This window comes from Cryptomeria japonica, chromosome 11, assembly GCF_030272615.1.
Source record: "Cryptomeria japonica chromosome 11, Sugi_1.0, whole genome shotgun sequence".
In the NCBI taxonomy this organism is placed as follows: Eukaryota; Viridiplantae; Streptophyta; class Pinopsida; order Cupressales; family Cupressaceae; genus Cryptomeria; species Cryptomeria japonica.
The window spans coordinates 394,434,009-394,444,843 of NC_081415.1; positions in this window are offsets into that span (position 1 = coordinate 394,434,009).

A 10,835-nucleotide genomic window follows, 5' to 3' on the forward strand; every position below is an offset into this window, starting at 1 on the left:
TCGACTTATCATGCAGTACCCACTGTTTTGGCACCTAAGAAAGATGACAAGTAGAGGATGTGTACTGATTCAAAGGCCATAAACAAAATCATAATTAGATACCGGTTCCCAATGCCAAGGATTGAGGATGTAATGGACTACCTAGGTGGAGCTTGCTACTTTTCGAAGGTGGATTTGAAATCAAGCTATCATCAAATTAGGATCAGACCTGGTGATGAATGGAAGACAACCTTTAAGACAAATGAAGGGCTATATGAATGGTTGGTGATGCCCTTTGGGCTCACATATGCACCTAGCACCTTCATGAGGCTCATGAATGAAGTTCTTACGGAGTTTATTGGTAAGTTTTTCATTGTTTATCTTGATGACATTCTGATTTTTAGCAGGTCAAAGGAGGAGCACATCAAACACTTGAATCAAGTTCTGAGGAAGCTACATCAAGAAAAGTTGATGATCAAATTGGATAAATGTGATTTTTTCAAAAATGAATTGGTGTATCTTGGTTTTGTAGTTTCTTAAGGTTGTTTGAAAATGGATCCATCAAAAGTGGAAGCAATGGTGAATTGGCCTACTCCTAAGTTAGTAGGAGATGTAAGAAGTTTCCATGGTTTGGCTTCTTTTTATAGGAAGTTCATTAGGGGTTTTAGCCATGTGTGTGCACCTCTCTTGAACGCCATCAAAGGTGGGATAAAATATCAATTTAAGTGGACTAGTGCAGCAGACAAGGGGTTTGAGTTTCTAAAACAAAAGGTAGTAGAACTCCCTTACCTTAGGCTCCATGATTTCAATCACCTCTTCATTGTGGAGTGTGATGCTGGCAAGTTGGCTATAGGGTTCATTTTAAGTCAAGAAGGTCACCTGGTTGCATTCCTCTCTAAGAAGCTAAATGAAGCAAAACAAAAGTATTCTACCTATGATCTAGAGTTGTATGCCATGGTGCAAGAACTCAAGAAGTGACAGTATTATATGTTACCTAAAGATTTCATAGTCTACACTGACAATCATGCACTTAGTTTTTTGAATGGGCGGGAGAAATTGAACCAAAGATACCTCAAGTGGGTTGAGTATTTGCAGGCCTACACCTTTTCCATCAAGCATAAGAAAGGAGTCACCAATAAGGTAGCAGATGCCTTAAGTAGAAGGGTTTTCACCATTCAAGAGGTGCAGCTACAAAGTGTGGGGTTAAGTGATCTCAAAGATCTCTACCAAGGTGACAAATATTTTGATGAAGCATATGATGTTTGCTCAAAGTTTTCTAATACTTGTCATGTTGCCTATTATGATTTTATGTTGCGGGAAGGCTTGTTGTTTAAAGGACACCTACTTTGCATACCACAGTGCTCCATGAGAGACAATATCATTAAGGAGAAGCATCAAGGCAGCTTAGGTGGACATTTTGGTCTTGACAAGACCTTAGAGTAGGTTGGAAGGTTCTACCATTGGCCTAAACTGCAATCATATGTTAGGAAATTTGTGGAGAAATGTGCTATTTGTTAAAGGGCCAAGGGTACCTCCAACAATGCAGGGTTATATCAGCCTCTTGCCATACCAACAAGACCATGGGAGTGTGTGAGTATGGACTTTGTCCTTGGTTTACCTAGAACTCCAAGAGGATATGACAGTGTCTATGTCATAGTGGATAGATTTAGCAAGATGGAAAAATTTGTGCCTTGAAAATGCACTAATGATGCCTCCTACATAGTAGGGTTGTTCTTCAAAGAGATTGTGAGGATCCATGGTTTGCCACTTAGCATTGTGAGTGATAGAGATACAAAATTGTGAGCCACTTTTGGCGAACCTTGTGGAAGAAACTTAATACCAACCTTTCTTTTTCATCTGCATACCATCCACAATTTGATGGTCAAACTGAATTAGTCAATAGATCCTTGGGTAATTTGCTTAGATGTCTCACCAAACAACATGGTCAAGCTTGGGATCTAGTATTGGGACAAGCAGAGTATGCCTACAATGACTCTGTCAATAGGAGCACAGGTCGGAGCCCATTTGAAATTGTATATGGATGTCATCCAAGGGGTATCTTAGAACTTAGGGACCTCAGTTCCATGGACCATAGGAGTGCCCAAGGTGAAAACTTTGCAGAGAATATGAAGGAGATACATGAACAAGTCAAGAAAACATTGCAGCAAAACAATGAGAAATACAAGGTACAAGCAAACAAAGTAAGGAGAGAAGTACACTAAAAGGTAGGTGATCTAGTTATGGCCTATCTGGGAAAGGAGAGACTCCCTAAGGGGTAGCCTAGCAAATTATGCATGAAGAAGATTGGACCTCTTAAGATTGTGCATAAATATGGCAACAATGCCTATGAGGTGGAACTCCCACCAAACTTGGGTATATCAGCAATCTTTAATGTATGTGATTTGTTTTAGTATAAAGGAACTCAGTTAGCTGCAAACCAAGAAGAGTCTACTGCTACTAATGATGTAGATTTGATACAAGACCTATCCCCAAGCCAACCGGTGACATTGGATTGCATTCTAGATTCCAAGATTGTTAAAAAGACTAGGAAAGGAGTCTATTGAGACTACCTCATTAAATGGAAAAGTCTACCTAAATATGAAGCTAAATGGATGTCAGAAGTAGATATACTGAAGCATAGAACCACTGTTCAAGCCCTATCCACTCAAGGGACTTGAGTTTTTCCTACCCCAGGAGTATGGTGTAGGGGCACTTAACAATTTTGTTGAGTTTGTTTCTAGGATGTTGGAATCATGTTCTTAGTTTTGTCATAAGGCCAAGAGGCCATTGAGTGTGTGCTCAAATGATTGTAAGGGCCCTAAAAGTCTCTGTTTGGCCAATGTTGGCATGTGAGCTCTTAAGGATGCCAAGTAGAGCACTTACTAGGATAAGTTGTTTTTGGGTTAATATAGGTTTCTTGGTGTTATTTTGAGGTTTTTGAGGTCATATGAGTCACTTGGAAGTGACCAAGCTTTGGGTTGAGCAAAGTTTCTCACCCAATGCAAAAATTGCAAAAGTTGCAAAAGTTGCTCATAGCAACTTTGCAACATTTTTACCAAATCTTGTACACCAATGGTTGGTTGGTTGTCACAATTGGTTGTGAGCATGTGTAACTACTCCAAGGCCATTATAAGGCTTGGAAAGGCTGATGAGAATTGGTTGTTGAAGATTTGAAGCAAATAGACAAGTTTGGTTTCTCCATTTGGTGTGTTTTCTGAGTTATTACCTGTTCTTGGCAAGTTTGTACAGCCTGTACAGATTGAAAATTCCCAAACAGGGACATGGATTGATAGACAATTGTCTTACCTTCTTTTTTTTTTCTTTTGGTTTGAAGTCCTGAAGTGTTGTAGTTTATAATTTATCTTCATTTTATTGCAGGCGGATGCAAAAGCCCTAAAAACTAGGGTTTTGAGAGCACAATGGCTCCAACCTAACATTCCATGGTGGATACCCACTCTGAAACCTTGTGTAATATTAGGTTGAAATGTATTTTATGTTTTCTTTTTGGTTTTGAGACAAGAGAAGCTAAACTAGATATTTTCCACCATACCCTAGGCATGGCATGTTGAGTTGGCAAGCATTAGGTAACATGGGTAAGAGGGCCTAATTGGATGAATCTGGTGGATGGAGGTGAAGGATGGTTGGATTGGAAATATGTATGGAAGTAAAGACCTAAAACTAACATCAGTTCACTCAGGCAATAGGACTGGTGAAGGTGTTTAAGCAAAGCCCTACTTTTTAGGCATAGGAAGAGTTAATTAGGCCTAGTTAGCCCTATAAGGGTTAGACATGTTAACGACATAACCCACCTCCTATTTTTAGATATTGTATGTAACTCCAAAAAGGGTGTCTGGAATGTCAAAGATTTCATAGGGTTGTTAAGAAAGATTGGAAGATAATCGCAGAATACTCCGTTGACACGACTACTAGAATTAGGTCTCCTATTAGGCCTAAAAGTGCAGTTTGCTTGAGAAAATTGAAATAGGTAAATACAAAATCTCTTGAGGAAGGAGTAGGGTTTGGAACCCATACAAAATCATCCATCCTTGTGAGGGAAATGTAAGGAATGAAGATCCTATGGTAGAGGGGTTGAACTCTCAGGTTGAGTGTGAAAGGGAGTTAGTAAACAAGGTCTCCTAAGCAAGAGTATGGAACTCATAAAACAAAAAGTGCTTATCCTAGTCTAAGGACCTTGGGAAGCTTAGAGAGGGTAATTCCTACTGACCCTTGGAGGGTGTTAAGGTGTAGAACCATTGGATGATTCTAGTGTAGCTTTGAGGAGATATCAAGACAAGGTAGCCACAAGTAGGTGTGAGTAAATTCCCTCTACATCATTAAGGGTCGACTTTTATGATGGTTGGAAGAAAGACAAGAGGCTTTAGATTTAATTTAATCAATTAAATTCTTAAAGAAAAATTTGAAATTGCACAAGATTAATTTAATTTTAAAAATTAGGGTTTGTTGCATAAACCGATTAATTTTGAAAATTTAAATTTGAAAATTTGAATGTTGGAAGGAGGGAAAATGAATTTTGAAAGTAAAGCCAAGACTCAAATCTGAAAATTAATTCCAAGATCTACACAATCCACAATATCAATTTTAAAATTAAAAATTAGGGTTTTATGAATAAATCACTTAATTTTAATTTTTTTGAAAAATTGAAAGTGTAAAAGAAAACTTGAATTGTAAAATTGAAGAGTTCTCATATATGAAACAGTTAATCCAATTTAGACAAATAACAAGCTCAATTTTGAATTTAAAAATTAGGGTTTTTGTGCATTCAACCTCTAAATTTTTAAAAATTGCAATGAAATTAAACTTGTAAATGAAAATTTGAATTTTAAATTGCATACACTCAGATCTAAAAATGAAAAATCAGAATTAAGGGTGTAAGACGCCGAGTCCACCAAAATGTAAAGTGGAAAATTGGGAACCTTAGCCAAATTCGCCACTTGTGAGAAAGATAGGAACTTAACTAAGGTTCAATTTTCACTTGGGGAGTCTTCGCAATCAAAAGAGGGGGATGAATCTACTAGATCCAATCCTAGAGGATGCAAGGATTGAATACTAAGTATATTGGAATGCTATTAACCCTCTTTTGTAAGTTGATTGATTGAATTAAGACAAAGTGCTGAAAATGGAGATAAAGTATGCGAAAATAGTGAGCTATAGATTCAGGATTTAGCCATGCACATGGATTTGAGAAGTTTGAGATGATACAAAGCTGCTTTGTGAAATCCGGCAAAATTTGCAGGGACCGTGTGTCCGGACAGGGGTGCCCTCCTATCGGTCCTCTGAACTTTCTGTGCATCGAAAAGGGTTTTTAAATCTCTATGAATAAAGCTTAATCTCATAAGTATAGTTGCGCGCCTATTTCCTGCACACAAAAAGAAAGGGAAATGTGTTGCAAATAGGGGTTTGTCTTCAAATCAAACCCTGGTTTTAGAATTAACCAAGTGGTTGAAATATTGTAAATGAAATGACTGAAATTAGAGATCCTCCTCTTTGAGGGGATGTCGAATTGAATGAAATTGAAATAATTATACCTCCTTGTGAATTTTTGTTTGCATATGCATGGAATTAGGGTCTCATGAAGTAGAATTTTGATCTCCTCTTCAATGCTTGAAATCTTGTCTTTATTGTTGCTCCAAAGCTTGAAGGAAGACTGAAAAATGCTCAATTGCTCTTGAATGCTTGAATGTTTGATGTCTTGAATGCTTGATGATCTCTTGTGTGTATGCCTTATATGTTAAATGAGAGGGGAAATCCCTCTTATATACTTTCCAGTGGAATTAATTGACTGATTTTCCAACTTGATCTGACATAGGGGGGATTTTCTCGCTCCATTTTGAGATAGGCCAAAGGGAGGGACCCCAAAATAGGTCCCCTTTTAAGGGATCCCAGGGTGCCACGCCCTGGTCCCAGAGGATCCAAGGGTGCCACACCCTGGTCCTGCCCTATTTTAGGGCAAGATCAAGGTGGCTTTGAGGTGCAGGGTTGAGAAAAATACATATTTTTACATATATGAGCATATTCAGGTCTACAATCAAGTTGAGGGGCCCAAACATTAAGGTGAACACCCAAATGTAGATGAAAATTGCAAGGGGTTCAATTTTAGGACGTTACAGAAAGTAATCCTTCTTAGTGGCCTTGTTTAATTCTCTATAATCTACATGAACACACCACTTTCCATTTTTCTTAGGGACAATAACCAATGGAGAAACCCATTCACTATCAGAAATTGGATAAATGAATCCTACTTGCAGCAGTTTCTTTATTTCTTGCTTAACAAAATCTCTAAGAGCTAGATTGATCCTTCTTTGACATTGTCTCATACATTTAACATCCTCATATAGATATGATGCATACAAATAGATAGGTGAATTCCTCTCATATCCTTGTATTCCCAAGCGAATACTTCTATGTGTTTTTCTAGTGTTTGCTTCAACTCTTTTTCTTGCATGGGAAGAAAAGATGAGTTAATGAAAAGAGGCTTATCCCCTGCCACTGTAATTTTTTTGGTTTCATTTTTGCCATCAGATGGATCTCCTACATGTGTATTGAGAGGACAAGGGTGTGACTCATCTTGATGCAGAGTTCTTTTGTAAATTTTATTTCTATATATTCTCAATAAAAGGATACTCTTCTTTAATTTCAACGACTTGGCCAAATTTTTCAAAAATAAAATTGAAATATTCCCCTTGTTCTATATACCCTTCATATTCCTCAACATGTTTTGAAAAAGTAACCATGGTAGCTCAACCACTCCATCTCCTTCTGACGCCATACCCTCATAAACCTAGAATTGAGTATCAAAATGAAATGTTGGTTTAGCTGGAGGATAAAGTGATAGCTCATTTTATTTTTGACCATTAGAGATAGTCATACTTCTAGATCTACGGTCTATTAAGGCTTCTGCAATTGCTAGCCACGATCTTCCTAAAATAATTGGATATCCCAATTCTTTCTTTCTTGCTTAAATAAGCACCAAAATTCATCTGGATAGTCCCATGTATCAATTGTAATTTTTGCATACCCCAAAACACCTTTAGGTTTGGCAATAGATTGATCTTCCAATTGAAGCATAGCTGTTGTTGGTTGCACACCTATCATTTCTAAAGTTTTAGCAGTGTCAGCTATAATAACATTGAAAGTTGCTCCCAAATCAATTAGTACAATGGTTATCACAACTCCTCTTATGCTCAAAGTAATCACAGGACTCCCAGTGTCACTATATTTCTAAGGAAGTAATCTCCTTGACAATACATCAGTGCGCTTAGTCCCTACCTCGATTGTAGAAGGGAATTTCCTTTTTCTCCATGGTTTTTTTATACAAATTGACTTGACCAATTGATTGATATTTGGTATGTCCTTGATTTCTTGTAACAAAGGTATCTCTATGTTGATCTTTTTCAATTCATGAATGAGTTGAGAATATACCATATTAACATGATCAGGTTAGGAGGTGTCAGAAGCTACTTGGTCTTCTCTAAAACTCTCAAGATAATGTGCTTAATCAGTAACTTCCTTTACATCATCAAAACTTTGATTTTTTTCCTGAGATTCTTCCTTTTCCTCCCCCTCATCTACAACATCAGGTTTAGAAGGAACACATCGATTCCTTAATTGAATATCATCAACTTCTATTACATTTAGACCAAGAGGATTGGAATCGACATTAAATATTTGTTGAGGATGATTTTTCTTTGGATTAGGAACTGGTTGTGCTGGTATTCATGGTTGATTCACTTTCTCATTAGCAAAATTAGGTACAGTGATTAGTGGTGGAGGTTGTCACCAAGGACGTTTTGCCCCTCGATTATACCAAGGTTGAAATTTTGGTTGACTTGATTGCCACAGTGGTTGATTGGGTTGTTGTTGTGGTTTCCATGGTGGTTGATTTCATTACCACTATGGTTGATTCCATTGAGTACTAATCCATTTTGTATATCCCTAAGATGTAGGAGGTGATTGCATTGAAAAAGGAGGCGTCCTCTAATTTACATTCGGCCACTAATTTGAATTCCAATTGTTTCTAGGGCCATGTTGTCCTTGATAAGCATTAAACCCTTAATTTTGAGGTCTCTATCCAACATAATTAAGCTCTTTTTCCACTATAGGAGGTTTCTTCAAATGATTCTTAATCTTTGGTAAGAGATTACAAGAGCTTGTTGCATGATGTTTCTCACAAATTTCACAAAGATCAATTTGATTCAATAGACATTCCCTCAAAAGATATTTTTCCCTATATTGCGAACAATAAATGACTAAGGGTTTGGTATTCTTCTTGTTTTCCTGAGTATTAAGATGGAGGAGTATATTAGTTTTCAAGTTTGCTATTCCCTCCGTTACTTTAGATATATCAAGAGTTAAAGCTTTGTCCCTTCTAGACTCCCTAGTCCCCATTCTAGTTCTAGAATAATTTCTCCATATACCAATAATATTCTCCAAAGGAAGCTTATTGATATCCCCTTTTCCCATCAAATTAAAAGCTTCTCTAGACTCATGATCAATTCCCCTTAAGAAAATTGTCTTACTAATATCATTATCCAACGCATTAGCACATCTTTTGTGTATAAACTATTGAACATCTGGAATACTGAGAGGGGAGGGGTGAATCGGTATTCCCTTGAATTTATTAAAACTTTTGAACAACCATCCACATAACATAACTTAGTTGCAAAAATAAAATGATTAGTAAACATAAATACATAACACCACATAACACAAAGATTTATACATAGAAAACCCAAGATGGGAAAAACCACAGAGAGGATTAGCTTTCAATATTATGTAACTGATTACAATAATACAAGGTAACTCATTGCCAGTTGGACTCATTGTCCAAAATATAACAGCTCACTGCTAGAAGATGGCTTACAACCAATATTACAAAATATGAATTGTTAATATTGCATCTATCATATGCATGAGTTATAGTTCCATTAAGGTGAATAATCACTTTCACATTCACTATATACATTCACGTACAATGATCAAAAAGATCATATTATAATCCTTCATAAAACAATTGTATATATATCAAGCTAAGTCTTCATGAAGTTGGCTCCATTAGAGTAAAGGTTAGCCCAAAAACCTTTACACACTACAGCTTCAACAAATGATTATACCAGATAAGTTGGCCAAAGAAAAAAAGAAATTTTCCATGCATCAAGGAGTAGACGTGATAATCAAAGCTAATAGATTGTCGATGATTCTGAAGTAGACCGAATCAAAACTTTCTTACTAATCTCATTATCCAACACATTAGCACATCTTCTATGTACAAACTACTGAACATGCAGAATACTGAGAGGGAGGGGTGAATCAGTATTCCCTTGAATTTATTAAAACTTTTGAACAACCATCCACATAACATAACTTAGTTTCAAAAATAAAATGATCAGTAAACAAAAATACAAAACACCACATAACACGGAGATTTATATGTGGAAAACCTAAGACGGGAAAAATCATGGAGAGGATTAGCTTTCAATATTATTCAACCAATTATAGTAATATAGTGTGGCTCACTGCCAGATGGACTCATTGTCCAAAATATAGCTGCTCACTACTTGAAGATGGCTTACAACCAATTTACAAAATAAGTATTGTTAATATTGCACCTATCATATGCATGAGTTACAATTCCATTAAAGTGCATAATCCCTTTCACATTCACTATAATCACTATATACATTTACGTACAATGATAAAAAAGATCATATCATAATCCTTAGCAAAATAGATGTATATATCATGCTAAGTCTTCATGAAGTCGACTCCACTGGAGTAAAGGTTAGCCCAAAAACCTTTACACACTACAGCTTCAATGAATCTTATCATACCAGAGAAGTCAGCCAAAGTAAAAAAAGAACTTCTCCATGCATCAAGGAGTAGATGTGATAATAAAAGCTAATAGACCACCGATGATTCTGGAGCGAACCGGATCAAAACTTTCATACAGAGCAATGTCGATAAGAAAGGTATCCTATTACTAGACCAATAATTGTGGTGCAACAAAAGCATTAACACCTCAAATCTTGGATATAGATGTTAGATCTCATACAAAACAAGTTCCCAAAATAATACAGAGATGTCTGATATTGCAAAGCAATGCGAGCCAAAAAAGAATATGTCGAACCCAAGTGAATACCAGAGCTTAAGGGGCTCAAACCGGAATATGTCGGACTCATGTTGTCAGATCACAAAATCATTAATCATAATATTCTAACAATATTTCCCTTCATCATTAATGGCAACATGACAACTAACATATACAAAAATTATTTGTCTAATTCCTACAACCATCACTCCCCCTTTGACATCAATGGCAAAGGGTATAGAAAAAAAACTATACACAAAAACTCCCCCTGAGAAAAAAGGTGAACTAATCAAAGGACTGTTTGATTTTTTAAATGTATTCAATCCAACTACCTTTGTTGTTCTCCTATTGTTGGATGGCATCTGTCAAAAATTATGCTTGCACTTGGAGGGAAATGAGAGTCTGCTCTGCTTCTTCAATGGAGCTAGGCTCAAAGAAAGTGAATTGGTGTACCTTAGATAGGGCACGATTAAATGGAGAAATACAATTATTGCACGTCTCTTAGCTGAACAAGATGGAGAATAATGTTGCTTGATCTACCAGAGTCAATAAGATCCTGAGATAGCTGAAAAGAAAGAAAAGTTTCGTTAATTTTTTACTTAATTGAGTCAATCTCTTCACGAATACTTTTTGTGGTTGTTGGTCATTGCAGACTAAACAAATATACTACATTTCCACCAGAAAGACATTTCTGACCATGAGCAATAAGGTGAGAAATATTTTTGTTGGCAATTGCACATTTGGTTTTTAA